The 14,561-nt window shown below is 34.1% G+C and overlaps 1 protein-coding gene across 5 annotated transcripts in view; it reads right to left on the bottom strand.

The window, feature by feature from the left end:
- Positions 1–14,561, bottom strand: part of Shab (Shaker cognate b) — a 158,342-nt gene that overhangs the window by 122,071 nt on the left and 21,710 nt on the right. For 4 of the 5 annotated variants that reach the window (XR_010556652.1, XM_065348199.1, XM_065348201.1 and 1 more), the window contains one exon: positions 11,942–12,055. The exons of the other annotated variant lie outside the window; for it this stretch is intronic. The gene's annotated coding sequence lies outside the window, so the exon portion shown is untranslated. The remainder of the gene's footprint in view (positions 1–11,941; positions 12,056–14,561) is intronic. 5 annotated transcript variants of the gene reach the window in all.

Below are 14,561 nucleotides of genomic sequence, written 5' to 3' on the forward strand. Positions count from 1 at the left end.
GTTCGCGAACGAGCCACTCAAACAAAATAATCAATACGTTCGTGAATTTTTTATCGAAAATTGAGTAAATAAATCGATTCATTTGCGAACGAGTCACTTATACGAATCAATTCGTTCGCGAATGATTCACCAAAAATTCAATTCGTTTACGAATGATTCATCAAATTAAAAAATTAATCAATTCGTTCGTGAATGATTCACCGAAAAATATTCAATTCGTTCGCGAATGATTCACCAACAGTTGATCAATTCATTCGCGAATGATCCACTAAAAAATATTCAATTCGTTCGCGAATGATTCGTCAAATTGAAAAATTAATCAATTCGTTCGCGAATGATTCACCAAAAAATATTCAATTCGTTTGTGAATGATTCACTAAAAAATATTCAATTCGTTCGCGAATGATTCACCAAAAATTCAATTCGTTCGCGAATGATTCATCAAATTGAAAAATTAATCAATTCGTTCGTGAATGATTCACTAAAAAAATATTCAATTCGTTCGCGAATGATTCACCAAAATTCAATTCGTTCGCGAACGATTCATCAAATTGAAAAATTAATCAATTCGTTCGTGAATGATTCACCAAAAAATAGTCAATTCGTTCGTGAATGATTCACTAAAAAATATTCAATTCGTTCGCGAATGATTCACCAAAATTCAATTCGTTCGCGAATGATTCAGTAACCAAACTATTGAACAATTCGTTCGTGAATGATTCATCAAATTGAAAAATCAATCAATTCGTTCGTGAATGATTCACCAAAAAATATTCAATTCGTTCGCGAATGATTCACTAAAAAATATTCAATTCATTCGTGAATGATTCATTAAATCAAAAAATTGATCAATTCGTTTGCGAATGATTCATCAAATTGAAAAATTAATCAATTCGTTCGTGAATGATTCACCAAAAAATATTCAATTCGTTCGTGAATGATTCACTAAAAAATATTCAATTCGTTCGCGAATGATACACCAAAATTCAATTCGTTCGCGAAAGATTCAGTAACCAAACTATTGAACAATTTGTTCGTGAATGATTCATCAAATTGAAAAATCAATCAATTCGTTTGTGAATGATTCACCAAAAAATATTCAATTCGTTTGCGAATGATCCACTAAAAAATATTCAATTCGTTCGCGAATGATTCATTAAATCAAAAAATTAATTAATTCGTTCGCGAGTGATTCGTTAAAAAATTATTCAATTCGTTCACGAATGATTCACCAACAATTAATCAATTCGTTCGTGAATGATTCACCGAAAAATATTCAATTCGTTCACGAATGATTTATTAAAAAATAAAAATTATTCAATTCGTCCGCGAATAATTCATTGAAAAATTATTCAATTTTTCGCGAATGATTCACCAAAAAATATTCAATTCGTTCGCGAGTGATTCACGAACAAACTGCTTCCTTCGCTCATAATTCATCTAGAAATCAATCAATAACTAGTTTGTGAATGATTCACTAAAAACTGAATAAGTATTTCATTCGCGAATGATTCACTTATGTAGAAATCAATCAATTTGTTCAATCACCAATCGGTTGTGATGTTGTGAATGATTCCATTCGATTCACTTCGCTTGAAAACACATCAATTCATAAACAATAGTTTCACAAAAAATCGAATTAATCGTAAATTAATTGATCCGTTCGCGAATGATTCACCAAGAAATCAAACAATTTATTTAACCATCTAATCGTTCGTAAATGATTCGATTCGATTATAAACAGATCAATTGCTGTACAAATGTTTCAAAATAAGTGAATCAATTTGTTCGTATTTTATGTGAAGAAAAGTCAGTCTTCTCACGCTAAATTCGTGAGAGTTTTTTTTTAATTAAAAAATTTAATAATCAAAATTCAGCTGTTTTTTATACCCAAAGAAGTAGGTATCCAGTTCGAAGAGAAACTTATGAAAAAAATTACCCCATCTCCCCCAAAAACTTCTTCTTCAATTCAAGTATGAGGTACCTAAGTATAGAAAATTGGAAAAATAGTCTGAAAAATTGGCCTGGAAAACTTGGCAAAGTTAGGAAAAATGACTTGCCAAAAATAATGGACATCCAGAGAAAATGACAAAGATCGATCTTAAAGTATGAAAAATCTGTATTTTGAGATCCCCTCCCCCCCTCCCCTCCCCTCCCCTCCCCTCCCCTCCCCTCCCCTCCCAGAAAAGATTGTAGGATTGGTGACGATAGTTTGAGAAAACATTTTTCACCACTCCAAGTACCCCTAGATAGCTGAAGAAAAATGTGAAAAAATGAACTCGCCTTATAATTCAGCCATCTAACCCAGAGCTCTAATACATAGTCAAAATGAATAAACAAAATCAGATCATCTATCGTCAATATTTCAAGCAATCGAATATCGATAAATTCGATTAAATCTTGGCGAAGATTTCCAAGTATTACATACCAATCTAGGTATATAGAAAAATGGCATAAAAGTTGCGAAAATCAATCACCTGTCAAATTACTCGGTTCACTTTTCACCTCATCTGCCTGATACGGCGACGCCTTGACCGAAATGCCGCCGCAAGCTGCCATTTGAAAAAAAAAAGTTTTCTTCTCGTGCTAACCTATCGATCGTTCGACTTTGGCGACCATAAGATCACCCTCCTTTTGAACTTCTCTCCTCGCCATCGCCAGCTCGAGCTCGCGAGTCGAGTTATTCGTAGTACAACAAAGTCTACACACTCTTTATTACCCTCTTTATATACGTACGAGAAAACTTTAACTATACTTATAATTTGATTGAAGCACGCCACAGGCGAAGCGATTTACCGGCGTATTACGAGTAGAGATACCCTTCGCCAGCCTGCCAGCCTTCGTCTGACACATGCGGTGTGCGTTTCAATATTCCTAGACCGAGACGAGAGAGGTTTTTCACCCAAATACCGCATGACATTCTCTAATCAATTTAATTTTCGCGATGAAATTTTTTTTTTCTTTATTCATCCCAGTCGGCTATACGTTAATAGCTTCGGTGCAAAGCTCGTTCGACTTAATTTCTATTTTATAGGCGATAAGGTTATTTTACTTCCCCGTCGTTGTTCGAGCACGAGTTCGGCCCTAATGCCCAAATGTATACACAGAAATACTCGTGTTCTACGTACCTCTACCTATTCGTATAGAAAATACGAGTAAAATCGATATATCTACCGCCGCAACGATCCGCGAACTTGCACTATAGGTAAGCTCGTTTTTCGACAGCTACATATTTTTTCCAATACCAATATTAAAACCAGCCCACAGTACAGCTCGTGTATTGTTTCTATCAATGCGAATATTTTGGATTAAAGGGTTGGGAAAAAACCTCTCTCACACATACGCATCGTATACGATAGTCGAATCGCAAGGTCGAAGTACATATTAAAAAAAAAAAAAAAAACATGCAAAGGTAACCTTTGCTTCGTTGGAAAATGTAATAAACGTCTGTCTCTTTTTTTCTTATACTCTCGTTCTCTCGGCTTACTTTGTTGCTCCGCCGTATATAGTATGGAATACAAATCGTCGCGTCGCTGCCTTCATCTGCCCCCTCTTTGTCTCGCAATTGGCTTTTATAATCGTAATAACTACACAAAACGAAAGCTCGAGCTTGGTTTTATACGAATTAAAGGGGAAAAAAGTCTACTTAATTTTTACCACGCTCGAAACGAATTAAAATAACGGTGTGATTTACGACTCGACGCACGATGGTGGTTTTTTTTTTTACCGACGAGTATTGTTTCCCTGCTGCTTGTGTGTAGATATACTTCATTATACGAGTAGTTGCGGATTTTCCTCTTGTCACAAATGAGCAAAACGCTCTCAGCCATTGTGTGAGGTACAATTATATAATATTATGAAAGAATGGAGTGAAAATGCGTTTAAATCTGTTATTATAGAGATGTATAATTGTATACTGTATGCTTAGTATAGTGAATGGGCGTTCATATCTTTGATTTGAAAATCATCATCATCATCATTGAATTATGACCCAGTGAGCTGTTCAGCCCGTCTGGGAAACTGTAGAAGAATTGCTCGCTGATGTATCATCAAGTCTTTTCTTCGGTCTTCCTCTGCTCCTCCTGCCAGTTGGAGTGTATTCTTTGACTTTTCGAGGGGACCGTTTGTCAGGCATTCTATCAACGTGTTTTTGCCATTTCTTTCTGTAATCTTTCACTCGTCTAATGATTGGCTCTGCTCCTAGCTCCTTCAGGATGTCTTCGTTCCTTTTCCTATCTCGTCTAGTATATCCTGCTGAGGCTTGCATGAATCTCATTTCCGCTGCAGTTACTCTGCTTTTTATATCCTTTCTCATTGTCCATGTTTCACTTCCATACAGCAGCATTGGTCTTGCCAGCGTATTGTAGATTCTTATTCGAGTTTTGGCTTTGACTTTTCTTGGAGGTATGGCTCGGTTTATTGCTCCGCTTACTCTCAGGAATTTACTGATCTTGAGTTGTGCGTAGACTTCTCCTTCATGTGACAGTTCACATCCGAGATATTTAAAGCTTTTAACTTGCCCCACTGACAGTCCATTTACAACAATTTTACTGCATATTGGCTCTTTCCACACGAAGGCCATCACCTTTGTTTTTGACAACGAGATTCGCATTCTGTACTTATCAGCTACTTTCTGAAGGTTGTACATTGCTCTCTGCAAGTCATCTTCGTTGTCAGCAAAGACCACCTGATCATCAGCAAACAGCAGAGTATTGACATGGGTGTCGTTGATGTCTAGCTCTTTTGGCTTGGTTTTCAGCCATTCTTTAATCATCAAAGTAAATGTTGAACAAACTACATGACATTGGGCATCCCTGTCTTGCTCCTCTTCCTATCTTCTTTGCTTCCGACATGTTTCCAGATCTTACTCTTGTTACATTATCCGTGTATATTTCTTCAATTAAGCGTACTATTTGTTCATTTACTTCAATTTTCCTTAGGATTTCAAACAACTTCCTCCTTCGTACTCAATCATACACCTTCTCCAGATCAACAAAGCACATGTGGGTCTCTAGGTTATATTCTCGTCTCTTCTCCATCAGCAGTTTTGTTGCATATACCCCATCTATGCATGATCTTCCCTTTCAAAATCCATTTTGGCATTCCAATATTATTGGTTCTGCATCTCGATTCTTCTCGCTAGCATCTTTGCAAGTATTTTGTAAGCAGCATTTAGTAGGCTGATTCCACGATAGTTTCCTGGGTCATTTCAGTCTCCTTTTTTGATAATGGGTATTACAATTGAGGAGGTGGATAGCAAAACGCAATAACTCCAAAATTAAGAAAATTGGGTTTGATATCTATCCTTATGTAAAATTCAACGGGGAATCCATTCCCGGTGTCAGATTTTGTCCATCAGTTGAATATCATAGCGCGATCGAGGAAAACAAGTCTGATTTTAGAGCTAAATGCATTAAAAAATGAGATTTTGTTTGCAAAACGCAATAACTCCACTACTTTTTATACATTTCAGTTGCGCAGATGTGGTAACACTGTTTTTTTTTCATCGGGTGGGTACTGAAAATCATTGGGTAGGAGTTACTTTAAAAAATGGTGCTTTCGTTGCCACTCTCTGAATGCCATATCACACACAGGAATTGTTTGAATTTCGCATTCCAGTTTTTTAATTGTTTTTTATCGAAAATTCTCGATTAAACATACGTTTTTTTCTATAATTTTTCAATTTTTTCAAATAAAAAATACGTTTTTTTTACAGAAAAACACCAAAAAAAAAATTTGCGTTCAAAACGCAACAACTTTTTTTTCTTTTCCTCACTGTGCTTACCCAGGTGACCGAAATTTTGAAATTGAGTGGAAATTTTATTTGTGGCACCCTCCCCTTTCATTTGACACCAATTTTGGAACTTGACCCCCCACCCTTCCCCTCCTAACAATTTTTCCTAATTTCCCAAAAAAAAACCAAAAATGGAGTTATTGCGTTTTGCTATCCACCTCCTCAATTGCAATATGGAAGTCTTTGGGTATGGTCCCACCTGATAGTATTTTATTGTAGAAAGCTAGCAGTCTCTTCTTAACGGTTATTGTGGTGTTCTTGAATAAGTCTGTTGGTTTTTTATCACTACCTGGGACTTTTCCATTTCGGGAGCTTTTCAAGACTCCATCCAGCTCTTCCCAAGAGAATGGCTCATACTTGTTCTCCTCATGGTTTGCCGCTCTGATTTCATTATCAGGATCATTCCATAGGTTCGCATTGTATTCGACCATTTTTTCACAGTCTGGTGGGGCAATGTTGTATCTGTGTACCTCATCTTCCGATATTCTTTTGATTATTTTGTACACACTTGGTTTCAGTTTATATGTATCCCTCTCCATGTTCGCCACAAACCCTTTGTATTGTTCCTGTCATGTTTCTCTTATCATCTTTTTTGTCTTGCAGCACTGTTCTTTGTAGCTTCCTTTGTCTTGTTCATTCTTTGAACTCATCCACTTATGGAAAAGGTGTTGTTTCCTCTTCACTTCTCTTGATACAGTACACTCTCGATAACTCGAAACTCTTTAACTCGAAAACCTCTATTAGCCGAATCAACCTCCATTCCCCTTGAAATCTCCGTAACACTCAATGTTAACTTTACTCGGATAAGTCGAAATTGACTATACAAACCAGTCGTAACTCGAAGCTAAAATTTTGTTGAAAATAGTGAGAAAGCCTCTATAACTCGTACGTTGTCGGGCGTTTACCTCTATAACTTGAATATTTTTCAATTCTTACTTCTATCTTTCATGCACTTACATATCTCTTAAATCATTCATTTTGTAAAACCTCTATAACTCGAACGCTCTCAAAATCTTACTTGCATAACTCGAAACTGATTATCTCGAAAACCTCTATAAGCCGAATGAACGACCATTCCCCTTGGATTTCGAGTTATCGAGCAGCTTTTTGTGTTTCTATCTACTTGATCTTTTTCCTAATGCCTCCTCTGCTGCTCTCTGTACAATAGTTTTCAGGCGTACCTACTCCTTTTCTACATCCTCTTCTATCGGTAGGTCTTCTTCAATGATTTCCATTCTTCTTTTGTACAGCCAGTTTGTTACTGAATTGTTCAATGAGTTGATGTTGAGCTGCATCTGTCTACATTCAGCGGTCTTTCCTATGTTTGTTGACTCTAATGGCTGCTTTGACGAGATGGATGATATTTTGCAATTGTGAGTGGAATGAAATAAAAATGGTAGCAAAAGTTGCATTTTTTTCTTCCACATAATTTTGTAAGTTTTTGGCTATTTTTCTCATCTTTTCTAAATTGGCAATAGTGGCTAAAAAATTTGCACCACTGTATTCTAAAATATTTTCCTAGCTTCAGAAATTAAATCTTTCAATGTTTTGGCATCATTATTGCTCAAAATAAGTGTTGAAAATATGTACGATTGTACATACCTATCTTAGAATGACGAAAGAACACGAAATTAAGCTTTAAAAACAATGAAACCGATCAAGAAGTATTGAACTATTTGCATGAAAAAGTATTTCAAACATACCAAGTGACATGAAGACTTGAAATGAAGGATATACAATCAATAAAAATAATCAAAAATTGATAAAATGTCAAAAAATTTGGCTACAATCAACGAAAATCACCAAAAAATTTCGGAAAGAAATGCACGAAAAAAATTCAAAATACGTTAAAATAACATAAAAACACAAAATAAAGCGTGAATATCATGAAAATCACCTAAAATGTAACAGAATTGATTATGATGGTGAAGTTTGGCAGAAATTGCATCTAGAAGTGTTAAAAAATTGTTTACATGATGTTTGAATTTCGTAAGAAGCTTCAAAAACACTCCAAATCATCGGAAAATTATAAAAATTCAACAGCAATTTGTACAAAACATCGTTGAAGTTACATAAAAATACGAATAAAGAATTCCTAAAAAATGGAGAAATTTCAGTAAAATTTGGCAACAATGGAACGAAAAAGTATTAAAACATGTTGAAACAATTAATAACAAAAAAAAAACAAAAAACACGAAAAGTACTGAAAACTGATGAAATTTTAGTGAAATTTGGCAACCAAAAAAAACGTGAAAAATTGTTAGAAACACGAGCAAATAATAAAAACACAGAAAATTATCACGAAGTAATGACATTTCATAACTTTATTTAAATTTGACAAAATTTAGGAAAACTTGCAAAGCATCGTTGAAATGAAAACATGAAAAAAAAACATTAAAATTGCTGTAACTACTAAAAAAAAAAAGGTGAAAGATCAGTAAAATTTGAGATGAAGAAGTTTTCATAATTTTTTAGAGGAAAGTGAAATTCATCTGGAAAGATGAAAATTTGATTTCCGCTTCATTGCCTAAAAATATCCTAATTTTTGAGGCAAAAATCCTGAAAAATGACGAAAAATTCCTGCTCCTTAACTAACACACTTTCAAAATAATCCTTTTTTGGCAGGAAAGTCAACAGAAATAAAGTACCTATAGCTTTTGGCAAAAATTTTTTAAAAATCCTTCTGTTCGTCAAAAATATCTAATACGAGTACAACAAAATATGTACTTATTTTGCTTCCAAAAATTCCAAAAATTGTACTTTTTGTCAAAAAATGTCAAAAAGTTGAAAAAAGTCAGAACACTCTGCTCTCCATGAAAACTGACAAATATCCTACATACCTACTTCTTCACCAAGAAGTATTTTTTATTTTTTTTATTTTTTATATAGAGGAGAAGGTACAATTATGGACCCAGGTACAAATATGGACCCCCCATGGTTTAGTGTACAACCACTAGCGCTACGGTCATGCTGGGTACTAAAAATTATACTAGTAGTGTAGTATTGATGATCCATGTATTTATTTCGGATCCATGCAAACTTGGGTGTCTCTCATCAGCAATTGTTTCTGTTTGCGCATTATTTTCTTCACAATGGAAAATTTTACAAGTTTTTCATTCGGTAATTCATTAACTTCAAATAAAGTTTGGAAAAAAAATTATTAGCGAAGTAAGTAGCTTACAATGTGTACTTTCAAAATATACTTTCATATTTGTCTGTACTTCAACTAATTTTCATAATTTTTTTCTTTTTTCATAAAATGAGCCGATTTTTTGCATGGGTATAAATATGGACCCCTAAATTTTTTTACCTAATTCTGATTCAATATTTTTTAGAATATCGAGAAAAGTGTTATTAACAAAGAAGACAAGTCCAAAGTGTCAAAATGGAACCATGATTTTTTCATTTTTCATAAACTTGGCCAATTTTTTGCATGGGTATAAATATGGACCCCTAAATTTTTTTTCATCTAATTTTGATTCAATGGTTTTTAGAATACCGAGAAAAGTGTTATTAATAAAGAAGACAAGTCCAAAGCATCGAAAAACATCTTTAAATAAATTTTTGTTCAATTTTCTGAACTTTTTATTCATTTTTCGAGGGGGGTCCATATTTGTACCCGAGTCCATATTTGTACCATTTTATGTCACTTTTCTAAATTTCAAATTTCTCCGTGAGTTTTCAACAAAAAAAATAAATTTTTTTACACAATATACTAGAGTCTTTGGCCTTTCGAATGGTATATTCGAAAAAACATTTTGATAATTTTTTCTACCCTTTAAAGCCAAAAAGCTAGAGGGGGTCCATATTTGTACCTTCTCCTCTACCTAATTAAAAAGTACCAAAAATATTTTGCTGAAATTGTCAAAAAATCCTAGCATCAGCTAAACATGCCACAAATTCTACTTTTTATCCCAAAAATGCCAAAACATTCTTCCCACTCCACCGATAAAAACCCATTTTCCCAAAATCGACGAGTTCCAGCTTGAAACCATCTCATTTTTAAAGTTCCAAAAAAAAGTGAAAAAATCGTTTCAACAAAGTTGGGTTTTCTAATCATGCTGACAAATACAAGTGGCTAAAGTTGATTTGGACAGATTTTATGACATTTTTTGGAAAACTGAAATTTCCAGAGAGAGTTGCTGGAAGCTCCAGAAGGGCTTGAACCCACCTTCAGTCGACTGAACATGTTGAAATCAGGTCATAGAGTGAATTTTAGCTCTCCAACTTTTTTTGATAAAATATTGTGGAAATTTCAACATTCAAAAATCTGCTGAAGACTCCAGAACTATTCAAAACGAGTTGAAACTGTTTCCAATCGATTCTGCAGGTATAAAATATGGCCCATACCAAATTTCAGCTTTCCTACGTCAATTTGGTTAAATTTTGATTTTTCCCATTTTTGGCCCTTCGATTTTCAAAAATTCATCTAAAATCAAAAAATGCATTTCAGCACCTGAAATTTTGGCTGGTGATACATTTTTGCATGATTTTCCCATCTAATTTTGTCCAGTTTAAACATTTGAGACCAATTAGATCCCCCTCTCCCTCTCAGCATAACTCAAATCTGAGTACCTATTTATTTCAATTTCAAAAATCAACACAGGTCGAGACCACTCATTCGATTTTATCTTTCTCTCGTTTTCTTTGCCATTTCAAATTTTCAATCCCATACTTAGAGTAGTAAAGAGGACAAAAAAGTCAGCATTTGAATACATATTTGTTTTCTTTTTTTCTAATTCTCGATACCGCATGAATAATTAATACGTACATACATAAACCAAAAAGCAAACAAAAAAAACTGTAAATATTTCAAAAAAAACTCGCGTCGCGTTTCGTAAAAATAATTCCCACCTGCAATTAATATTTATCAGTTTCTGTTCGTCGGTAAAAAAAAAAAGAAAAAAAAAGGTGGGTAGGTATAAGAAAAGAGAAAACCTATAGCGAAAATAATTTTTTCATTTAATGAAGGCGTGCAAGAACAACATTATTATGAAGCGCTCGGTAACGTTAACAACAACCTTTGGTTATGTTAAGACCACCGCTCATTACCATATTTCACGAATAAAATTAATGCACACAACACGAAACGCTTAAATTTTGCGAGAAAAAAAAGTTTACCACGTTGTAAAGGTCTTATTCTGTATATTATAGTACGAGTACGTATGTGGTATTGTGTTTTCATTACACTTCTCCGTCGACTCGAAATCGTTTGATTTATTAGACAGTCGTCTTTTTTCGTCTTGCGCACGTAAGTCTAGTACACATACAAGCGTACTTATTTATTGTACTCGTATTAGGTACGTATTTAACCTAAGGGGAGGGGAGGGGGGCGAATGAACCAGAAAATCGAATTTATTAACCCCCACGTTAAAAATGGTAACATTTGTAATCATACTTATATATACTCGTAGTGTTCATTAATACTCGTGCTTTGAATTGAGAGAAAAGTTGAAGTCTAAGTATCACACGAAGCAATAAAGTTAGGTAATAAGTTCGAAATTGGTAATTTTGGCCAAAGCGACCGAAAAGTTTTATGCGCATATTTCAATAATCCGATTTAATTCGTTTCAATAAAATTATGATTATTACATAGAAAGGCCGAATAATAGAATATTTACATTCCATTATCGTAGATGGGTCTTGAACCTCTTGGGAGAAATATAGAGCTGTATTTTTCATTTTTTATATTTCAAAGTTGTTATTCCCTTTTCTAATTTTTGGAAAGCACTGAACGAAAAATTTAATTTTCGAGAGACTTTGATATCCTCGATGCTTTTCCGGAAGATACCTCTAGGCTTTCATAGAAGAAAATAGCTGCGATGTTTTTCTTTAGAGATATTTCGTGAGAAAAAGAGAAAAGGGTATGGTAAGCTTTGCAATCGATAATACGTTTTTAATTGTGCAAATTAAACCATAAACCATAGATTATAATAGTTTCAAAATTGAAAAAAAAATAAATAAAGAGTTCAGAGCAACAAAAAAAAAATTCTAAATAATTTCAAGACCTGATTTCTTGAGAACAATAATTATTCACAAAAAGCATAGGTTTTTCTCTGCATGAAATTTCATTCGAAAATCACCAGAGGGTTGTTAATAAAGAAGAAAAACAAAAAACAAAAAAAAATTAGTTAAACACATTCTTACCGATGAAAAAAGAAAAAGCCACAATTTTTCGCTGCGCTTACGTCGGTCTCTAAATATCACACATCAAGTCAAATATTTAGCCTATATTTGAATATGTAAGCAATTTTCACTTTTCTGGAACAAAATAAACATTTTTCGGTACTTTTAGTTTTAATGGTAACATTGCGAGGAGAAAGGTTTGAGGAGAGTAGGTATTTTTGAGAATGAAATTACATACATACAGAAGATGTTGGGGTGGTACAGATGGAATTTTTTTTTTTTTTTGAAGTTGGGCTGAGGGAAAGTTTTGACCAAATGAGTTCGATTTTTCGTATTTCTGCCACACCAGGATCTTAAATAAAAACTGAGGGGTACAAGGGGGTTGAATGCATGCCTTGAAGGTTTTGAAAATTTGTATATTTATACATCGCACTGGCTTCTTCCACACTCAAGAAGCTCAGAGAATAATTATGTTGACTTCAGTGACTCATTTTGGATCATTAAGGTACACCTGATAATATTTATTTGGATTCCTCCTGGCGCAGAACCCGCCACGCAGATGTGGGGTTTCAATTTTAAGAAAAATGCACCGAAAAGCTAGTAAACATTCGATCGAAACCTTTGTTTCGAAAAAAATATCGTCGATCGCAGTTCGTATCTATTTGGGTTCCTCCTGGCGCAGAACCCGCTACGCAAAAGCATGTTCTGGTGCGGAACTTGCGAGCATTTTTTGTTTGGATTTTCGACGAACACTCAAAATTGTCGCAAAATACAGTCAACATTTTTTTGCAAAAAGAGTTGAAAATCGATTTATATGTCAAATATGACCTTTTTCAGTGGATTTTTATCACTTCGAGTCGATTATAATGCAGAGTCTCGAATGAAAATTGGCTGTTCTTCGCAACAGTGAAATCTCAAAATAGTGTTCTAAGGTAGGCGTATAAGTATGCAGAGGTGTGCCAAACGAGGGAGACGTATATCCCCTTCCCCCTCCAGATAGAAAAATTTGAACAAAAAATTGGGTGAGTTGGAAAAAATTGGAAAATTTATGAAAGTTGGAAAGAAATTGCGAAAGCAGGAAAAATCAAAAAATCACCAAAAACCATGGGTTTTTACTTTTTGAATTAATATAAATTTTCAAAATTTACTGGAAACTTTCTAAAAAAAAAAAGGGTTTTCCAATGCATTCCAATTTCCAGTCAAAACTTTCAGAAAGTCCCAACTTCTGCTAAAATATCAATAAATGCGCTATTTTTCGACGAAAAATTAAATTCAGTAGGATAGTTAAAGAAACATAGGTAACCAAATCATAACCGACAGGGCTGGACTGGTTCAAAAAAGTGCGAAATTTCATTCAAAAATAGGTACCAAAAAGCACAAAAGTTTCTCGTCGAAACTTCTCATATGCATTAAAATGATTTTTTTGTACCTCACAAATTGTAAATTTTCTGAAGCTTTAATCGAAAATGTTCTATTCTCTTTTTTAATTTGATTTTTAAAGGCCAAAACGCTAAAAAACACACGAAAAAATTGCGAAATCCGGATTTTGAATTTCAGAAAGCACCAACCTTGCAATAGAAAAATTCAAATTTTTTGTCAAATATAAAAGCATCGTCTTTGAACATTTGAAATTATTCAACATTTTTGTTTTCAACTCCCCCTTCCAAAATTCATTCAAACCATATCAGGCCAATTGGCATAAAAATACTGGTGAAAGGGGAGGGGAGGGTCTGGGGTAAAAAGTTGGGAAAATTTGGTGAAAAAAGTTATGAAATTTCAGTACGGAGTACCCAACGGAATTTCTCACCCTTTTAAAAAACATTTCCAAATAATTTTTGCCCCCCTCCCCCAAAAACTTTTTCAAAAAAATTTTGGTGGTCATTCAGAAAATGCCACCTTTGAACACCGATGTGGCATTTGTCAATGATTTTGAAGCAATCAAGAACGCTGACAGAAGCGAGAGAAAAAGTCCTCCAAAGTTTATACAAATTCAAAAAACAAAATATACCCAACTCAACAACATTATTTTTGATGCCAGAAGCTGATTTTGTTGGCATTGCCATGTTTCAAATTTGAAAATTATTTTTTTTATAATAATTATTTCAATTTTGAACAGAAAAGTACATTATTTTTTATGCAAGAAGTCGATTTTGCTGGTCCTACGCATTTTCTAATTTTAAAGAGAAATTTTCGAATAATTTTCGAAAAGAAAATCATAAACGCGATCGAAGAGAGAGCAAAAGCTCTCAATTCAAAAAAGTATTTAAGATCATTTATTTATGTGAGGGTTACTCCATGTCAATTCGACCAAAAAAAATGCGACTTTGAAAGTCATGTCTTTCGGATTCGCTCAGATTTTTTTACAATGTCTACCCCCTCCCACCTCATAAGACGTAAGAAACCCGCAATTAGTTTGGTCCAGCCTCCTCAGGAAACGGGTGGGGGGGGGACTTCAATTATTTTCATATTGTCTCGAGGCACTCAAGTTCAGCAACGCATACCTCCAAAGCTATGATACTTTGATCGAAACTGATTTCACAGTTCGAAAGGGCATTGCATTTTGAACTTTTCAAGTATTTTGAAATTTTCAAAAGTTGAAAGTTGAACTTTCAAATCGAAAGCTCAAATTTCAAAATGGCGC

Source organism: Planococcus citri, chromosome 2, assembly GCF_950023065.1.
Source record: "Planococcus citri chromosome 2, ihPlaCitr1.1, whole genome shotgun sequence".
Lineage (NCBI taxonomy): Eukaryota > Metazoa > Arthropoda > Insecta > Hemiptera > Pseudococcidae > Planococcus > Planococcus citri.